The 21,408-nt window shown below is 38.6% G+C and overlaps 1 protein-coding gene across 1 annotated transcript in view; it reads left to right on the top strand.

Annotated features, from left to right (window-relative positions):
* The window catches only part of LOC132097319 (NACHT, LRR and PYD domains-containing protein 12-like), a 116,165-nt gene that overhangs the window by 29,369 nt on the left and 65,388 nt on the right, over positions 1 to 21,408 (top strand). The window lies entirely within an intron of this gene.

The following is a 21,408-nucleotide window of genomic DNA, read 5'->3' as shown; positions in this document are numbered from 1 at the left end:
GTCTCTTGTGTGTTTTTACTTTGACAAGCAACACGTCACATTACTTTACACTTACTTTCTGTAAGAGATAATGTACCTCCAGCCGCTTGTTATCACAGAATAAACCCGACAGGGTGATCAGGACTTGTGTCCTCCTGAAGAGACTTATTCTGTGATAACATCCGGCTGCATCTGCATTATCACACTTATTATATGCTTTCTTGACACACAAGTGAAGAATTAGACACAATTTAGATTCAGCTAAACACTTCTGCTCAGTTAGCAACAACTTTGATTACAGGATTTTAATGTAACTTTTTACTGTGATTGAAATATAGTAACTAATTAATACTTTATTCCACTGAACTCTGATTATCTTCTCTTCTGTTCAATCTTAGAGTATAGAAGGAGTTAAATCACCAGAAGCTGATAAATGCTGTGTATCATAAAGTGAAGTGATCTTGAGAGGAGCAGTAAACATCAGCTGAAGATCCACAGAAGAGCTTCACTACTGTGTCTATGAGGAGAAATAAATGTGTGATAAATGTGTAAATGTGATCCATACAGGTGAAGAGACTCAGACTTTACAATCAAATAATGCAGCATGTGTGTTAGAAACATGATATTGAATGATTAATGTTGCTTTAGTATTCAAGCAGATGATCATTGTGTTTAATGTAAAGCTGGAACAGAGGAGGAAGAAGCTCAGATGAGTCTGTCTGGCTCTTCAGTTTAATAATATTTCTATTAAACTCATTCAGAATGATTCAGATGTTTAAATGTGATTGTCAAGTGCAGCACTTAAATGTGTCAAAAGATATAAAGCAAATCTACAATGTGTGAAACTTATCTCATGTTTTCTACACATTGTTATTCTATTTTTAGTTTATATTTAGTTGTGTGTGTGTTGTTAATGTACAGATATCCAGTATATAGTCTTTGTTCTGTGGATGGAGTCTCTCCTTCATCAAATCAACTAAACATTTTCACAAGTTAACAGCATTTGTGTCTTTCACTCTCCTCTAAATACTCAAACACATTCAGTCTTTTTAACACTTTTATATTTTCATGTAATAAAAAGCTACATACAGTTAAAAGCAACTACTTTGTTTGAAAAGTTTACTTGTCTGTGTTAAATATTATTGAAGCAACATAAGCAGTTTCTCGAACTTAAATATAGTCTAACTTGTAGACATGAAACATAAAGCATAAATAGCTAATGTATAATAACAGAAATGTTCCCATTATACGTACAGCAGGTAAAATAAGTCAGCATTTTTCTCAGTTAATATATTTCTGAAGGTGCTGTTTACATCATGTCGGTAACAATCCAAGAAATACATTCATACAAAGAAATCAAATCAGATGAGTTCAGAAATTAAGATCTGTGTAATAAAGTAGTTCACTGAATGTAGAGTATAAAGATAAAAACTTTCAGAAATGATTTAGAAAATATCAGAAATAATCCTGTAAATCAGATAAATCTGCTGCAGATTTGTGAGTGAATTCACTTCTTGTGAAAATACTACACTGATTTTAAATAGAATAAGATTTACTGCTGTATGATTAGCTCTAGTTATATTTTTAACAGTAATTCATAAATGAAAACACTTCAAAACCAACAGCTTTTATGAATTCAGTGTGTTTATACATATGCAATAGTAAATCTAAGCAACTTATGGGAGATATTGAAGAACATTTCAGTCATAGTACAGAGTCAGCTCTTTTGAGGACACAGCTCTGCTACAGAACCTGAAAATATTAAATAAATCTAAAACATATTAATAAATGTTTTTTGAGAAGCAAATCAGCATATTATTATGATTTCTGAAGATCATGTGACACTGAAGACTGGAGGAATGATGCTGAAAATACAGCGGAGCATCACAGAAATGTCATTTTAATAAAAATATTTCACAATATTACTGTTTTTGCTGTATTTTGGATCAAATAAATGAAGGCTTGGTGAGCAGAAGAGATTTCTTTAAAAACATTAAAAACCTTACACAGACAGTTGAGTATCTAGAGTACAGTATGCACAGTGTGTAGTGTGTCATTTAGGATTTCATCTGGATATAAATTAAATCCAAGCAATGGCCATTTAGCTTAATTAATGAATCTAAATGAAACCGTCAATTGAACAAATGAATTTAATGAACTTTGATGCTTGAGCAGCAAATTATATTAGTATGATTTCTTTTTATTTTCAGATAGAGAGCAGACAAACAACTATGACTGGGACTGTCATACACATAACATTATAATGAGGACACTATTATAATAAAACGCTGTGAATGTTTAGAGTTGAGTTGTCGTGTTTCTGCTCGTTGTTGTGTGTAGATCGCTTCCACAAAAGGATTCATTCAGAGACACACAGACACGTTCACTTCTGCGTTCAGGGGATTCTGTGCAGATGGATATAAGTCTAATATTAACGTTATGCTGTATAAATAACGAAGCGTATAATATAAGAGATAAATGAAGAGTTAAATCCCGTTTATTATAAACCTGCTATCAGATGCTTCATTAGTGGCCGGGTTTCTCGACAGCGATTGATCTGAGAGTTTAAGAGCGTTTTCTGAGTCATTTTACGATCTTTCGTTATTGATCCACGTGTTTCCCAGAAATGCACTTAACAAAATCGCAGTATCTGTGCTTTAAGAGCTGCTTAGAGTCGCTGTCCGTTTGTCAAGTGCTGAAATCTCATCTCAAAACTCGGGTTTATCTTTACAACAATACCCTTCACAAGGCATTTGGATGAAGAAAAAAAAAAGGGGATAAAGATCGACCAAACTTGTAAATTCATCAGCAGTCAAGTGATCTCGGTCGAGCTTACACTCGGGGCTTTTCCATCACTTCTGATGGGAATCATTGACTAGCTGAAGTGATTTTCTCTCAATCCAGGCCGATGAGACACTGATATTGCTACACAGTGTCATCTTGTGCTTCGGCTGTGCTACATTGATGCCAAAAGCACCGTACAGGAGAGTTTTTTTGTTTGTTTGTTTATTCCCCTGGGTTCAACTACACTAAAAGAGCGTCTTGCTGTCATCCTTCCAGAGGATCAGAAGGTAAACTCATCTCCCAAGCGTATGATGGATCCAGTGATGAGGAGTGACACTGCAGGTGTTCAGAGGAAGATGAAGATGTGGACCCAAATGCCCATTACATCCACTGCTACACATGGAAACATATCGTTCTGGTTTCAAAGTGTAACGCTATGAAAAACATTGCGGTTTATATCTATTTATATGTGTGTGTGTGTGTAAAGTTCTCTAACTTGCTCTATTCTTTTTTTATTCAATCTGTTTTCTTTTTATTTATTATATTATTTAAAAGCCCATGCTTCGTGTACTGTGTTAACCTAACTGAGACTTGTTATAACACTTATATACCATTGCTCTTTTTGTTGTTTTGATTGCTTCCACCGTCCTCATCTGTAAGTCGCTTTGGATAAAAGCGTCTGCTAAATGAATAAAGGTAAACGTAAATATCTCACCACTCTAACAAATTTTGGGTGTACTTAGCAGGGGCTATTGTGTCTTTAGGGTATATTGTACTTATTGTCATTATGGATATTTGTACGCTTATTTTCATTTCGACATCTTAATGAACACTTACACAATTTGTCTTCGTTTGAGTAGCTAACGTTACTCGACGGTCACATTTAAGTTTTCACCGCTTACACTCACCAAAAACACCTGAAACCTGTAACTCTGTCATAATTAGGTTAGTTAAAAATACAAAAATTTAATGCCTGACACCTTTGTAACTGACTAAAAACCGATGTTTAAGCTTAACAAATGACAGAGGCACTGTGCCTAAAACTGCGAACACAAACATCACTAACTTAAATGAGCAAAATACAATAACCACCAATATGTGTTCACACAGTTAACTTTATTTAGATGATTCAGCATTAACTTAAATGAACAGATGATAATGATCTCCAATATGTGTTCACACAACACATTTATTTAGATGATTCACGGAAATAAAATGACTCTTGAGTTGTTAGAAGAAAAAAAATGTGTACTGACATAACTGCGAAAATGACTTAAGGGCCCTATGAATCGGTTCATTGAACCAAACTGTCCAAATGAATCATTTTCAGAAGTGAATCGGACTTTGCATCAGTAAAACAGATCACAAAAAAGAGATTTGCAAAGGTGTATGATGGGTATTGTAGTTCCCTGACCTGAAGATCTACATAGCTTGAATGAGGTATTAGTTAAATGTATTAAATTGAACCCCTTTGTAAAACAAAAACATATAATACATATAATAACAATAAATAACTGTTAACACATATTTAGACTAAACGACTATATTCAAGAATAATACGATATACTGTACATGTGCTAAAACAGGCTAAAATAGGGTTGGCTATGCTGTAATGGAGCAACCGTTGTTATGTTATCTTGTGAACCATTGGGATTCGTGTGTCATGAAACCAAATAATTGTCTTTATCTTTAGAAAAAGACAATCGTGTCCTGCTGCTGTGGTCTGAATATCCAGTCTGTCTTCATCAGGAAATGATGAAGACCCATCATCAGACCCCGTTCTGGAGGTTGTGTGTATGTTTGTTTATTTTACAGACATATTTCATTATAAAACTAGGTAAGCAGGGCCTTGTAATGATATGGTAAACATGTCATAAGTCGGTCAATCGTGCATCCAGAGTTTATCTTACTACATCTCTATAATAAATTTCTGCAATGGCTATACTTGTCACGGTGCTTTCAAGTCGGGGTCTGGTGGTTGTTTTAGGAGCAAACCCTTGTTTGCCAAACTAGTGTTAAGCGATACTGTCCGCATTTTTAAAGTTAAAGAGGATAATGAACACTTTCACAATCTATTATTGTCAGAATGCATAATCAGTGTTAGGGATCAACTAGTTACATATAGCTAAATTATATCATTTGATTACAAAAATAAAATGTAATCAGTTACAGTCACAGAAAAATAATTAAATTGCGGTTAATTATGAAAATGTTACATCTGAATATTTTTTCACACACGTACAGATTTAATTAATATATTTCGTAAACCACCTTAACTAACTCTAACTACTCTATGTATTTAATCTCCAAGCAAATCTGATTTTGTGGTGGTTGTGCTTTAAAATGAAATCACGATCACAATCCTAATTTAAGTGATGAAGGATTTTGAAAAGTCAGACAGTCATTAGCTGTTGAGCACTCTAATGTTAACCCGTCCTGTTTACACATTTCAAAAGATTAACGGTTAAAAACATTACAAGTCATAAACATGTAATCAAATGTTATCAGTTACATTACTTTTTTAAAAGAAATTTATATAGTTGCGCAACCTTTTAGATTTTAAATAGGTTCATTTGTGATCTATAACCTATTGCAAAGTTCATAGTAACTTCCCCAAAACTGTGCGTAAAATAAATCCCCCCCCCCCCCCCAAGGTCTCAGTAACAGCTAAACGTTAAAACAAAAACTTAAGGTCTTTGTCGGCAGTTTTGTGAGGAATGTGTGTGAAAACCGCGTGGTTTGAAAGAAAAATGTTTTAGCTTATATATGTGATTTTACTACAAACTATAAGCAATCTAACTAAGAAACCTAATATGTTTTTATTTATTTTTTATTTTCCAACCAAACCGGTTGTTCGAAGTTAAAAAGTCATAAGAATGTTTATTGTGTTTTGAAAAGAAAGTAAGTTATGATATATAAATAATATATTTTTTATTGTTTAACATCAACCACAATGCGTTTATGTATTTCTTCTGCTTCATGTATACAAAAGTTACCCTACACACACATTCAAGAGAAATGCATAAACTCAGTTGTTTTAAACAATCTAAACCAACTAGTCTGTCATTAAAAAAAAAACTCTTAAATTTTTTTCTTCACGCATCTATTTTCATCTGTCTCTGGACTCTTGCTAAAAACATTTGAGTGCTGACATGAATCCTACATGAAAGCTAAAAAATAATACTTTTTAAACTATTTTAAACATCATGGTTATGATTGTATGGTTGTGTTTGTGTACTTGTTTGCATTCTCAGTACATCTATGTTGAGGTTGGAAGATCTATGGGTTAATAAAAATAATAAATGTAATTAAAATAAAAACTAACGATATATATATATATATATATATATATATATATATATATATATATATATATATATAAAACACCCTGTCTTGTTAATCCTAACATTGGGATGTATGACTGGATGGTTTTGGCGGTTAAATGACAACACCAGACGCCGGACACAGTCACGTTTCGATGCACAACTTGAGACGATATATTTCTTTCCTGTTATATTGTTAAATGGGGATACTTTTAACTACATATGTCTGGTTTATTTACTAGATAACACGACATAAGCGCGGGAGAAGGAAAGTATGTGTGTGTGTGTGTGTGTGTGTGGGTGTGGGTGTATTGAGACTTGAAAAAAGCAAGGTAGACTACGCTTGTTTGTTTGTGTATGTGTACCTGTTTGAGTGTATATTTGTATTTGTTTGATTACATGTTCATGTTTTCTGTATGTTTAAATTTGTATCTGTGTGTGTGTGTGCGTGTGTGTGTGTGTGTGTGTGTTTATGATTGTATGGTTGTGTTTGTGTACTTGTTTGCATTCTCAGTACGTCTATGTTGAGGTTGAAAGATCTAGGGGTTAATCAAATTATAAATGTAACTAAAATAAACTAAATTAATTCGAATTAAACTACATTTTTCTATGGTCTGACTTGTTAAAAGATTTCACATCCTTTTGACCAGTAGATGAACTTTCAGCTAAACTTACTATCCAGGTCTAACCCATAAAAGTTGAAATTGTCACCCTTTGATCACGGAAAACATCAGAACCCCCGGAAAACTAATTAGATTACAGTTGAGTTGCAAACCCCCCCCCCCCCTCCAAAAACCAAACCTTTAGATGTTTTAAAGTCTGACATGGTCGTAAAAGTTAACACAAAGACACCAGACGCGTTTCTACGCACTACTAGAGATGAAATATTTAGCCTTTCCTGTAATGTTGTAAAAGTTTCTTTGGCAAGAAAAGCCCATCTTGACATATCACATTCATTCCTGTTTAATATTTGTGTTTGCCTAAACGCATGTTTTAATTGATATAGCAATGATATAGCAATGATAGAAGTTAATATTGACAACATAAAAGACGTATTCAAGGGTTTAGACTACTAAAGTATGTGTGAGTGACTTATTAAAATTAAATAAAACAACACTTTTTCCAACAAGGAATTTTGTTGAGATTAAAAAATTAAATCATATATGTAAACCTAATTTTATAGTTAAAACATCGGTCTAATATTAAAACCAGGTAGAATGTTTTCATCGAATGAGAACTGATGTGTTGTTATTAAAAACATTTCTTTGTTTAATTCTTTTAACATACATTTAAGCCTTTGCGACCAACGTTATTAGGGTGGTTGGGGAAGTGTTAGTGTGTGTTTTTTATTTTTTATTTGATGCTTTAAACATTAAAAACATAAAGACGTCCATTACTGGTAGATTTACAAATACGGTCTGAGATTACACTCAATTTTTGTTCACACTCTGTACATCATAAAACAAAATAAATGTAAAATATATAAAACAACACTTAAGAAAAAAGAAAAATATAATGATAAAGAAAATGTAGTGGGGAGTAACAGATTTTCACATTAAGAAACCAAAGTCCTCTAATGAAGAATACAAAAGTCTTGGTTTGGGACTTTTCATGCCTTTTAACGCCCCCAAATACATCACAAATTCCACTTTAAATGTAATTTTATTAATACGATTCGGGAGGAGCGCGTCAGATACTTAGCCTAATCAACACAGGTGGACCATAATCAAGTAATCATTCCCATAGTATAAATATCGCTGACTTACCTCTATCCATTGACGGTTTATCAGCATGATGGTTCGCTTCGTCCGTCATTTTACCACAGACCCAATTTTCGTACCAACGAAGAGAGCTACACAGGGGATTTATAAGACCTGCTGCTGCTTTTCTCGGACCCGAGATCATTTCTACCCAGCCAAACACGGCCGTTGAGCAGCATTAAGCGTCATCGCGACAGCTGCTCTCCTCGCCAAGCCACACGTCGTGGCCAATAGACCGCGCAAGCTCCGAGCTCGCCTTGCTCGACACAACAATCGTGCCGCCCGAGACCGAGCCCTCCCCGAGCGCTGGATTGCAGCAGAAAGAACCCAACCAGCACGGGTCGAACCCCAGTTCTCACCGCGGCTCAGCCTTTCACCCCGGCGTACCGGCCGAGTGGCAGTTTGAGGCCGCTTCCTCTAGCGGCGCAGACCGCGCGACGTTAACCAATACATTTTCAGGCGAAGACGCTAAAAACAGGTTCTTCTTTTTCTTCATTGGATTTTTACGGCAGTTGGCATCCAAAGTGTTGCATCTAAAAGCAGGTTCGCGGCAAAAGTTTGTTAAACGACGTCATGACGCAGTTCCGTCTTCTTCTGCTAGTGTTTTATGGCGGTTTTGGCAAACCAGCGTAAAGGTGCATTACCACCACCTGCTGATCTGGAGTGTGGATTGCGCATAGATTTGGACTACAGATACAAACGTTCCGTCGGACGAAGGTGCCACTTAACCACGAAGCAAAGGCATTACATTCGCCTTACCGCGCACGTTTAAACCTCACGGAAATGATACAGACATAAGTTCCATGAAAAAAAAAAAAAAAAAAAAAAAAAAAGCTCGTAAGTCTCTGGATAAAAGAGTCTCTGCTAAATGCTTAATTTAATTTTAAATTTTAATTTCTATGCAAGTTTTCTGGTAGGACCAAATCATTTAGGGACCTATTTCACCATTCACAGGTGTGATCACTCAAAATTCATCTAAAACGTATCCGCTATAGTGTTTCAACGCAGGATAGCAAGTGTGAGTAAAATAACTGTCGGCTTTTAAAGTCCACATGAAATCAAAATTGACTATTTTTACTTTGTTTGCCTAAATTGATCGTTTTGTGCTGAACAATTCATCCATGCGAGCCAATCCACACAAAAAAAAAAAAAAAAAAAAAAAAAAAAAAAAAAAATTCTGCCTTCATAATCTTTAATCAAAATCTGAAAATGCCCCCCCCCCCTCTGCATTGGAGGACCTTCACTGATGATGTAGGCTTGAGGAATTTGGTGTCTGCTTAATCCATAACCACGCCCCTCAAACTGACACTGACAGGCTGCCTGTGTGTAGCGAGCATTGACAGCGTGTGAAAGGAGAGATGGCAAGGAGGTGCATTTTTGTAAATGATCCTCGGTGTGTTCCTGTTCTCATCTTCCTTTTCCTGCTGAAACTAAATTGTGGTGATTCAGGTGGCGAGTAATCCTCAACAATCCTCGAATTAAACACCTACTTATCTAGATCTAATCAGGTGCTAGTTGGAAAATAAGCCACGCCCACTACTTTCCTCATTTATTATTCCGTTTCTCTCGGAAATACGTCACAACACTGGAGAAAAGTCGTTTGCAACTTCCGTTTCACGGGGACTTTAAGGACCGTAATACGAAAAAACTGGCAAATAAACATCTTTAGAAACCACTTGGAAGCGAATAGCACATAACTGCCATTAACCCATTTGCTTGCAAGCATCGCCAACCGCCCCAGTTTATTATCGTTCATTTTCACAGCACGTTAAACATCACTCCATTACTTGATCTGGATAAACCCGGCATCAATTGAAAGCCAATTGACCAATATTTCGATAAAACATCATTTCAGTGACAGTTATTAATTATGTCAGGAAAACGATTCCTATTCCTGAACGGTAAACGTCGAAGTGTTAGCTCGTGGACAAATGTTGATCATGGATCTAGTCAGAAAGAATCATGAGCAGAAACATCTTTATTTTGGGTATGTAATTTCTGTCTCCATGTCAAAAATGGGGGGTGACTGGTAAGGGGTTAATGTTATTGCTGTAATCATGTCTTTCGGTACAACGTCTTACAAGACTAAACATACTTCATCGTTTCCAAAAGCCTCTGTTTCCACAGTCCATACTACAACGTGAAAACAGCGTTCCAAACGTATCCGCTCGGGAAACAGTCTAAAGAGCCCGGAGGCCAAACGAGAGGAAAGATGCTTTTCCAACAGGAACCTAATAATGTGGACAAGGCTTGAGGAATTGTCAAATCAGGCAACCAATTGCTGAGCTGGTGACACGGTAGGCTACCCATTCATTTTTAGCTTGCCCCATCAAATGTTACTAACCTTTTTTTTTTTTTACTCTTCCCACAGCCAACATCTACAGCAGCCGAAGCAAGTAGCCTTGCACGTACATCCTCACTGCCGCAGCAGTGTCTGCTCCCGCAGGGGCCTTTCCTATACCTCCTCACTGCCGCAGCAGTTACTGCTCCCGCAGGAGCCTTACCTGTACCTCATCACTGCCGCAGCAGCGTCTGCTCCCGCAGGAGCCTTTCCCGTATCTCCCCACTGCCGCAGCAGTGTCTGCTCCCGCAGGAGCCTTCCCTATACCTCCTCACTGCCGCAGCAGTGTCTGCTCCCGCAGGAGCCTTTCCCGTATCTCTCCACTGCCGCAGCAGTGTCTGCTCCCGCAGGAGCCTTTCCCATACCTCCTCACTGCCGCAGCAGTGTCTGCTCCCGCAGAAGCCTTCCCTATACCTCCCCACTGCCGCAGCAGCATCTGCTCCCACAGGAGCCTTTCCCGTATCTCCCCACTGCCGCAGCAGTGTCTGCTATCGCAGGAGCCTTTCCTATACCTTCTCACTGCCGCAGTAGCGTCTGCTCCCGCAGGAGCCTTTCCTGTACCTCCTCACTGCCGCAGCAGTGTCTGCTCCCGCAGGAGCCTTTCCTATACCTCCCCACTGCCGCAGCAGTGTCTGCTCCCGCAGGAGCCTTTCCTATACCTCCCCACTGCCGCAGCAGTGTCTGCTCCCGCAGGAGCCTTTCCTATACCTCCTCACTGCCGCAGCAGTATCTGCTCCTGCAGGAGCCTTTCCCGTATCTCCCCACTGCCACAGCAGCGTCTGTTCACACGCAAAAAAAAAAGAAAAAAAAAAAAAAAAAGTAATACTAATAATTTCCGCTTCTAGGTATGCCAGGCATCCTAGGTTGCGGTGACAGCATCATGTATCGACAATAGCCAAGACGATATTAGGCCCATTCTCCAATCAACTTTTTTTTTTTATTATTATTATTTTTTTTAATTATAATTATCAGGCGGCCTACCATAATTCGGCCATCAAACCGCTCCGTTATCCCATCTCAGCACTGCACTTCACGCTCGCCCGTGCTGTCAAAGGATGACGTGAGCCTGCAGGTGGCAAATGGTGCAAAAGGTGCAGATATAAGGTATTCCATCGTACTTTACCAGGTAAATCCGATACGTGCCACATTTTAAAGGAGCTCTCACTAACGGAGTTTAATGCCACAGTTACATTAGAATGCATCTCATTCTGGTCTCAGGGGCGGCGCGTCGGTCCCATCATGAGGCATGTGGTCCGGAGCGCGTATGACCATGGGCATCATTTCAACCGAACTCACTCCAAATATATGAACTTACCGGTTTTTGAATACCTTATATTTAAGGCATTTGTTTACGTCCATATTAGGGTTAAATCGTTGGACTTTAAATGGAATCTACTATAGTTAAAAAAAAAAAAAAAAAAAAAAAACTTATGAAAAATAATTTCACTGGGCAAGCGAGATGACAATAGTGCCGACTACATGAACTAGCAGTTTTAAATATAGTATTTTATATTTAATGCCAGTTTATCAGTACGTCCAAAAAATATATATATTTTTTTTCGATTATTGGTGATTCCATAGGCTTTTTCGTGCATCTGCATGGTTAAAATGGCAAATAGTAAGCTCAGACAAGTATAATGAATCTTTCTCTTACTCCACCCATGCACGATTACATCGTCGATATGTACCATCGATCTCATGTGCTGACAATATGACAATACGACAACGACCACATTGCTGATACACGGCACCTATTTGGGGTACACTGGCACAGGAAATCCTATTTATTTTTGCACGCTTAATTTCGAATACAATGACTGCAACAAGATTTTTCGGACTCATTATCGGAAGCAGCTTATTGGATTTGCTAAACAATTATTCAAGTAAGCCTCAAAGCGTCTATTCTCGTAGACAACCAAATCCTCCTCAGTATCGAACTCCCTGTCAGGCGCTGCAAGAGTGCTCCCGGTTGAGCCAACCTTTGCCTTCTTCGTTCAACTATCAGCAAAGCTTACTCGTATGACATCGTGAGTATTAAACTCCTGTCAGGCTTTCCCGCTTAAGCAATCTTGGACTTTCCATCCGACCACCAGCGAAGCTTACCCGATTAAAAAGCTAGATTAACCCCAAAAAAAAAAAAAAAAAAAAAAAAAACACCGGATGCCGGCCATAACCTCCCGGCCAGATAACCTTACCTTTTCGATCCTATGACCAGCGAGGCTTCTCTCTTCGATGACAGGAGCTTGAGCTCCCATCGGATGCCGACGAGAGCCTCCCGGCCAGACAACCTCACCTTTTCCATTCTGCGGCCAACAAGGCTTACCCGTTCGTTGCCTGGAGCTCACACTCCCTTCGGACGTAGGTAAAAGCCCCTGGCTACCTGTTTTGCCATTCTGTCTTACGTACGGAGAGGTTTACCCATCCAATGCACGGAGTCAGGGCTCCCATTGAATGTAGGTGAGAGCTTCCCGGCTAGACAACCTTACCTTTTCGTCCTTTGGCCAGCGAGGCTTAACCGTTCGATTCCGGGAGCTAAGCTCCTGTCGGCCGAAGGTAAGAGCCTCCCGGCCGGACAACCTTTTCCGTCCTTCAGCCAGAGAGGTTTACCCGTTCGATTCCTGGAGCTAAGCTCCTATCGGACGTCGGTCAGAGCCTCCTGGCTAGACAACCTGACCTTTTCCATCCTTGGCCAGCGAGGCTCACCCGTTCGATGAGAGTGCTCCCATCGGACGCTGGCGAGAGCCTCCTGGCCAGCCAATCACGACCATTCCGCGTGGTCTAGGTTACAAAACCTACAAGCAAGCCGTTCGATGCCGCAGGCACCAAACACACAAATAAACCCTCCCTCCTTCCTACGGTCGCCAAGGCTTACCCGTCTCTTGCCGTGAGTAGCAAACTCCCATAAGACGCTGACGACAGCCTAACGACCACACAAACTTACCTTTTCCATCCTACGGCCTGCGAGGCTCACCCAGTTGTTTTTGGGGAACAGGAAGTCCCCGTTGGATGCGGACAAATGCCTCCTGGCCACCCATCGTTACCTTTTCTGTCACACATCCGGAGAGGCTTACCCGTTCGATGCGTGTGCTCCCTTCGGACGCCGGCGAGAGCCTCCCGGTTAGACAACCTTACCTTTTCCTTTTCTATGGTCAGCGAGGCTTACCCGTTCGATGCGCGTGCTCCCTTCGGACGCTGGCGAGAGCCTCCTGGACAGACTTGCTTTACGTTTCCACTCTACGGTCGGCGAGGCTTACCCGTTCGATGCGTGTGCTCCCTTCGGACCGGTAACAGTCTCTCGGCCACGCAACTTCCCTTTCCATTTGACGGTAGGCGAGGCTTAACCGTCCGACGCTACGAGTCTCGTCCTTTCGCCAAATCCTGCAAAAAAAAAAAAAAAATAAAAAAATAAAAAAAAATAAATAAAAATAAATAAATAAATAATAATAACTCAGCTACCCTCAGCTACCCTCACATCTTTTAACCCCGCCTGGCGAGGCTTACCCGTTCGATGTTCTGAGTCTAATGCCCCATCGGATGCTGCGAGAGACCTCCCAGTCGGGTTTTCCTTTCCACTCTCCCCGTCCGGCGAGGCTTACCCGTCTGATGCGTGCGCTCCCTTCAGACGTCTGGCGAGAGTTCTCCCGGGCGGGCCTATGCTTGCCGGCCGCAAGTGAGTCTCATCCATCTAATGCCGTGAGTCGGGATCTCCCATCAGATGTCGCCAGAGTCCTCCTTGTCGGCCAGCCCAAAGCTTTTTATCTGCCAAACCGAGAGGACCCAGACGTCCGTCATTCTGAGTCTCAATCTCCTGTCGGAGGCTTCATGGGCCCTCTCGGTCAGCACTAGGCCCTTCACCCACTGAATAGCAGGGGCTATCAGCCAGTAGGGCCCGTACGCCGACACCGTGACCTATTCCGGTCGAGGCAACTCGGGTCCTCCCGGTCGGGCACCACAACCACGCTGCTCCTCCTCATCGGCCGGAAGGGCTCACCGTTCCAACGCCAAAAAGCTCCAGTTGAGCATCGGCTCGAGCCCTACCGACCGGGCGCCAACAACCACGTAGTTCACTAGCTGCAGCCGGTAGGGCCTACTCTCCCAACGCCCAAGTCACTCCCTCCGGAGTACGTAGGCCCTTCCAACCTGCCAACGAGACGACTTCTCAGAAACCAAATCAGCCCCCGCCAGTACTCTATGCTTTTGGGGGGGCATTCTCTAAACTGGCGGCTGTCCTCCTGTATATTTGCTTTTTGGGGGGTACTCTAGGTTCGGGCCATTCCCGAGCTCGGAGCCCTTCCCCGGACAGCACGCCAAATACGCATTCCATACCTCAGCTAATTATATGTAAGCGTGAACTATTGAAATGTAATTTTATTAATACGATTCGGGAGGAGCGCGTCAGATACTTAGCCTAATCAACACAGGTGGACCATAATCAAGTAATCATTCCCATAGTATAAATATCGCTGACTTACCTCTATCCATTGACGGTTTATCAGCATCCCTCCTCCACCCCATCTCCTCACTTCAAGTTCACTTTATAAATAGACGGGGAAGGGGGGGGTACTCTAGGTTCGGGCCATTCCCGAGCTCGGAGCCCTTCCCCGGACAGCACGCCAAATACGCATTCCATACCTCAGCTAATTATATGTAAGCGTGAACTATTGAAACGCCACTAAACCTGGGGGAATTTTGAAAAACATACATTTATGAATCTAGAATTTCGTGCCAGAAGTTAATAAGTTAATAAGAAGTTAGTAAGTGTGAGTGGCTTATTAAAATAAAATAAAACATCAAGGTCTTTTGTTTAGATTAAAAATAAAGAGCATAGAATACCAGAAAGAACATCTAATCATCCGTCCGTTTATACTACAGAAATGATTGTCATATTTTTGGCTCTTCAGTGGGGTTGAACACATTAAAATAGTCATATGTTCAGACTCATTTTCAGTACTATCAAGTTTAAAGAGTGGTGAAGCTTCTACTAGACAAAGCATTTTGTCAGGCATTTTACAGAGTTTGTTCAGAATACAAGCAATAACAAAGATTTATTTTGTATGGATACCCACACATATAGTTAATGAAAGTAGTGGACCAGATAAAAGTGGACCATTAAAATGTCAGACATCTTATTTAATACTCCAATGAGTAAATTAGAAATAAAAAGGTCTAATTAAAAATAAATAAAAATAAAAAGATACGTGTCAAATTAAATGGGTTGGTTAGAATAAATGCCAGCATTTATATAATATTCAAAGACCGGTTGGAAATGAATGAAGAATTTTTGGGAATAGAAGAGAAGATCTCGCCCTAGAATTGGACACATTGCACTTAATCAGTCATTATTTATAAGATGAAATACATGTGTCTGGACTTTGTGTTAAATGCGATATTGTGAAACAGTTGAACCTATTTTAATAAAATGTAAAAGATATGACAACGAAAGATTACAACTTACAGAAGCATTTAATATAGCAATAAATCAGATCTCATTTTAGATTTTGTTAAATAAAGATGTGGCTATAGAAATGTTTCACAGAATAAGCATGGGGGAAGGAAAGTATGTGTGTGTGTGTGTGTGTGTGTGTGTGTGTGTGTGTGTTTTATATATATATATAAAACACCCTTTGAAATTAGTTAGTTTCACAAGCCAATTACAAGCATTTCAAAACCTGTTAGATGTTTTTACAACTGCTTGATGTCTAACTGATATGTAGACGCCTGTAATCACACAGACACCGACACATTCGGGTTTCGGTGCTTGAGATGACCGAGATGACGTCTGGTTTATTTACTAGATAACGCGACACAAGCTTGACAGAAGGAAAGTGTGTGTGTGTGTGTGTGTGTGTGTGTGTGTGTGTGTGTGTGTTAATTGACATAGCTTGAGAAATTAAGCTTGACAAAAATAAAAAAAATATATCGACGGAGATAGTCTAAATTTAGACTAGTCGTAGATTGAAGTAATTAACTTAACACATTAAAAACAAATAACGCTTTTTCAACTATGTTTTTTTTTTTTAAGACTAGCCTAAAAGTAAATAAAAATCGTATAGGTCTACATCATTTAAAAAGTAAAAATTGACCATATGTTTAAACAGATATAAAGTTTTCACTAATTAAGGACTGATGTCTATTTATTAAAAACTACTTAGTTTATTTATTGTAACGTTTAAATCTATTTAATGCTGCTATCACGCCTCCTGCCCGACCCTCTCTAGCGCTGGAGGCGTGGTTTTTTTTCCGGAGCATTCCCGAGCCTCATTCTAACTGTTCATCGGTGCCGGGAGGTTGTTTTACGGACGCTTCACAACTCTGCCGGAGGATCTTTTTTTCTTTTCTTTCGTCTAACAGTCTTGCTTTTTAAAATTGTAGTTAGTGGTAAAGTACTGCATAGATTTGACAAGTATCTTGTCTGATGTAGGCTATTTTCTTTTAGATCCGCGTAAATGCCTAAGTTACCTATTTTTTTCTTTTGTTTTAACTTTTCACCCGACGTGACAAACGCCTACTTTCTTGGTTTATAACATTGCTTTACGTTCGCTTTTTTTTTTTTGTTTGAGTCGAGCTAACGTTACCGGAGACGTCATAACACTTTGCTGTGAGATCTTTTTTTTCTTTTGTTTAACTCTTGTCAGTAAAATTTTAGTTAGTGGTAAAGTACAGCATAGTTTTGACAAGTATCTTGTGCTGGTGTTTTAAAGACGGGGTCTGGTGTATTTTATTTTAGATCCACGTAATGTCTACCATCTTTTTTCTTTTGTTTTAACTTTTCACCCGACGTGACAAACGCCTACTTTTCTGGTTTGTATCGCTGCTTTACATTCGTTTTTTTTTTTCAGTTTGAGGTAAGGTACAAATGCTAAAACTCTATTACCTAGTTTTCTTTATTTTCTAACTGGTAACAAAACACCATTTTTAAATTGTAATGCTACAAGCTCTCACATCTTATTCACGTATTGCTTAACGAAAACATATCTGATAGTTTTGACTCGTTTGGTTGTATCAGATAAATAACCAGTAACCTAGTTTTATTTCATTTGTAACAACTTTAACAACGTTTTTACACTTTTCCAACTACGAAAACGATCATTACATTGTTTCCATTGCTGCTATGTGTTTATAATCTGTTTCTTGAAATACACTGTTTATTTAAAACCTTAATAAAATCTTCCCTTACACCATTTTCATGATTTCGCCCCTTTTCATAGTTTAAAAAAAAAAAAAGCACATAGCTTCCCACAACTTCTCCCCCCCTCCGAAATTCCTCCTTGGTTCATAAGTTCATATTGAGGTCACTGGAGGGTGTACAGGGAGGGGAGGGGGGTGTACAAACAGGTGTCCAGAACAGATGGCTTTTATGACCCTCATCAATCAAATTTTTGGAGACAAGGTGCCCTGGATCCTCTCTTTCAGGGGTGGGGGAGTGCAGTATGGGGGGTGTCCGAAAACCAGTCAGTATCTGGTGTGACCACCATTTGCCTCACGCAGTGCTACACATCTCATTCTGATAACTTTCTGCAATCCCGTCATCTTTATTTTACTAACTTACTGCATGCAGAAGGTGACCCAGCTGACCTCATCAGAAAAAAAACTCAACACTATATGCAGTTCAACTTCTAAAACTACTGCTTTAAAGAAGATATACTCTTGCATAACCTCAATGCATAAAATATTAACCTCCACATCTCAACCTCAAGAAACTCATCAAGATTGAGCAGCACTTTTAAATATATAACTCATTGCCATTAATGATATAAGCCTATTATTAATTTACATATCTTATTAAGTTTTATTCAAGCATGCTAGTTTGTTTTATGTATACAATTTGAATCAATACAATTCTAATATACAGTATATGCAGTGTATTTTCTGTTAATCTAAAAATAATTTGTATAAATTTTTTTTTTTTTGTATTTAACAAATGTATTTCATGTATCGAACCTTGTGATTTGATTTATTTCTCTTTTAGGCTAAATGATTGTAGCTTAACTGACAAAAGCTGTCCAGCTCTGGCTGCAGTTCTTGGATCAGATACCAATCTGAAAGAGCTGAACATGAACAATAATAATCTGCAGGATTTAGGAGTGAAGCTGCTCTGCACTGGACTTAAGGATATAAATTGCAAACTAGAGATACTGAGGTAAGTTTTGTGACAATCATTAGTGTTTTGTATCTAGAATCTAGAGCTAGAATGGCAATACTACAAAAAGAAAATGTAAGCTAAAACATACTGGTAAATATTCAGATTATAACTGAAGTGTTTTCTCTTTATGCAGTCTGAAGAACAACTGTATCACAGAAGGAGGTTGTCATGTTCTGGCTGCAGCTCTAAATTCAAACCCTTCAAATCTGACAGAGCTGGATCTGAGCAGGAATCAAATAGGAGACTCTGGAGTGACAGAAATCTCCAGTCTGCTGAGAAATTCACAGACACTACAGATACTCAGGTCTGAATTTGGTTAATCTAAACATGAATCAATGTAAAGCTCCAGCTGGTCTGTAAAATGGTGCTGTGTCACAAGGAATGGGTCAGTAATGTGAAATTGGTGTGCTGGTGTAGATACATTTATAAAATATTGACAAACAGATGGATTTTTGGAAGTGATGGGAAATGTTAATATCTTAGAGGTTTAATGTTTTTATGCATGTATTTATTTATTCATTAATTAATTCATTTGTTCATTAGTTTGGTCTTTCTAAAGACTTTCAGACTGCAGTATCACAGAAGAAGGTTATAATACAGTTGCAATCAATATAATTCAGTCAATATAATTCAACCCACTTGACCTGCAAGACATTTTGCTGTGGAGAACATAATTTTATGAAAACAATTTAACAAAGGTATCAGTAAAGTGTTAAAGAAAGTTTGTTAATACTCTTTTGAGTGATTCTGAGAATGGAACATTGATTTTGAAATTCAACCAGATATTTTCAATAGGCATTAAATCTGGAGTCTGAACAGGTCACTCAAGAACATTCTATGACTGATCCCTAAACCATGCAGAAGTAGATTTGGATGATGTACTTTGGGATGACTGTCCTGCTGGAAAGTCCATTGATCATCAGCTTCAGTCTTTGCACCAAAGGCATCACAATTCTTGTCAAAATGGCCTGATACTTCAAATTATCCATGATGTCCTTCATACAGTCATGGTTTCCACTTCCTGCTGCAGCAAAGCAACCCCATAACAGGACTGTTTGACGATGGAGATGTTGTTCTTCTGCTTATAAGATTTGACTTTTTTTTGCAGTAGACACATCCCTGATCCATGGGTCCAAAAAGTTTCAGTTTGGTCAAATCACTCCATAAAACATTCTTCCAGAGCTCCACAGGTCTACACAAATGAATTTTAGCAAGTTCAAGTCGGCCTTTTGTTCTTCTTGATCAAGAGTAGTATTCATCAATATGTCTCAACATGAAGGCCATACTTGTCTAGTGTTCTTCTTACACACTGCATTAAAATGGTTTTCCTTCTTTCATCGGGTCATCTTGCAAGTCTTTGGCTGTACATTGCAGGTTTTTCTCAGTTGCTCCGATTAAACATTTTATGATGTTGTGGATTTTCTTCAACACCCTAAAAAGGTTGTATGGTACAACGCTCTTTAAGCTAAGGAATATGGCTGAGAGTTTTTAATGTCTTGGAAATCTTCTTACAGTCTTTACAGACTTCCTAAAGTAAGACAGTTATTTATTCTCTATAACTTCTCTATAGCGTTGTGTGATCTCTGTTGACTTTGCCATTTTTGCTTGCTACTCAACTTCAGCACATGCATGGGTTAACTCTGTGTATGTGTAACAACTCAAGCTAATTCTGTTTTTAATAGAGTTTCTAAAGACTTAATTGTGTTTTTATTCCCCACCATGCAAATAAGAGATAAGAGATACTCCACTCCAAAATGAAAATTTACCCCCGTGTCATTCCAAACCCGTTAAAGCTTTGTTCGTCTTTGGAAACAATTTAAGATATTTTGGATGAAAAGTCTGGAGGCTTTAGACTGCCAAGTAAAACTTGTGACATAGATCTGTTATTAAAATCTTATAACTCCAAAATAATACATTATATAAGATTATATATTGACATTATGACTTTTAATATATGACTTTTAAAGTCAGTGAACTGTTATAGATGCAATTTAAGTTTATCCTGGATCTTCAGAAAAGCTTGTATTTCTAAAGTACTGCAGTCTCTGAGGGGTTGAGTAATTTTGATTGCAACTGTAGGTTATAATTGTGGAAAATTAAAACTGCAAAAATTAAAAATCGCATTTGTTGTAGTTTGAGTTCACCAGTATAGAACTTTAACCAGCTTTACTGTGAAAAGAGTCCATTCAGGTCAAAAATCCTTTAGTGCATCTTTTTATTTTATTCATTCCAGAACATGTGCTTGTGTGACAATCTGTGTTATAATGAAGAATAACATGTTTTCTAATAGACTTTCAGACTGCAGTATCAGTGAAGAAGGTTATAAAGCTCTGTCTTCAGCTCTGAGATCAAACCCTTCACACCTGATAGAGCTGGATCTCACAGGAAATGATCCTGGAGAATCAGGAGTGAAGCAGCTCAGTGATTTACTACAGGATCCAAACTGTCAACTCAAGACACTGAGGTGAGACCTGATGAAATGATGAAAAATAAATGATACGCATGTGAATTCTATAATTTGACTAATTTAGTAAGGTATACAATTTGTTACATCAAAAATTTTCAAAATGATCAAACATTGAAGGTGAGATGCTGCAGCTGCTGTTGTTTTTATGATAAATGTCAGCACAGTTTAGTTGTGTTAAAAGTTGCAGGTTAAGCAAACATTTTGTGTCACTAGATGTGCTGGTGTTCAGTAGTTTGGTGCCTCAATTAACATTTATGATTGTGTTATTGTGGACATTTCTCATGAAAAACATATTCAGTGTGATTTATTATCCTGATTGTTTAAATGTTACTGAATGCACTGTACATTAATCTCCATCAAGCTCAGATTCACAACAATGTCGATCACTGATCTAGAATAGAGAACTGGATTGATCATGATGTCATGAATGTGAAGCCACTGCACCGCCATGTTGGTAATCCCTAGTGTGTGTAAACATTCTTTCGAAATAATAGGAAATTGTATGATTTTAATGAAAAAACATCACATAACAAGTCAGCGTTTTTAAATCTGAAGTATCCCTGTACATTCTTACAATGCAAACACTCAAGGGAATTTCCCCTACTTATTAA

Source organism: Carassius carassius, chromosome 21 (assembly GCF_963082965.1).
Source record: "Carassius carassius chromosome 21, fCarCar2.1, whole genome shotgun sequence".
Classification (NCBI taxonomy): Eukaryota; Metazoa; Chordata; class Actinopteri; order Cypriniformes; family Cyprinidae; genus Carassius; species Carassius carassius.
This window is presented reverse-complemented; position numbering and strand designations above follow the sequence as displayed.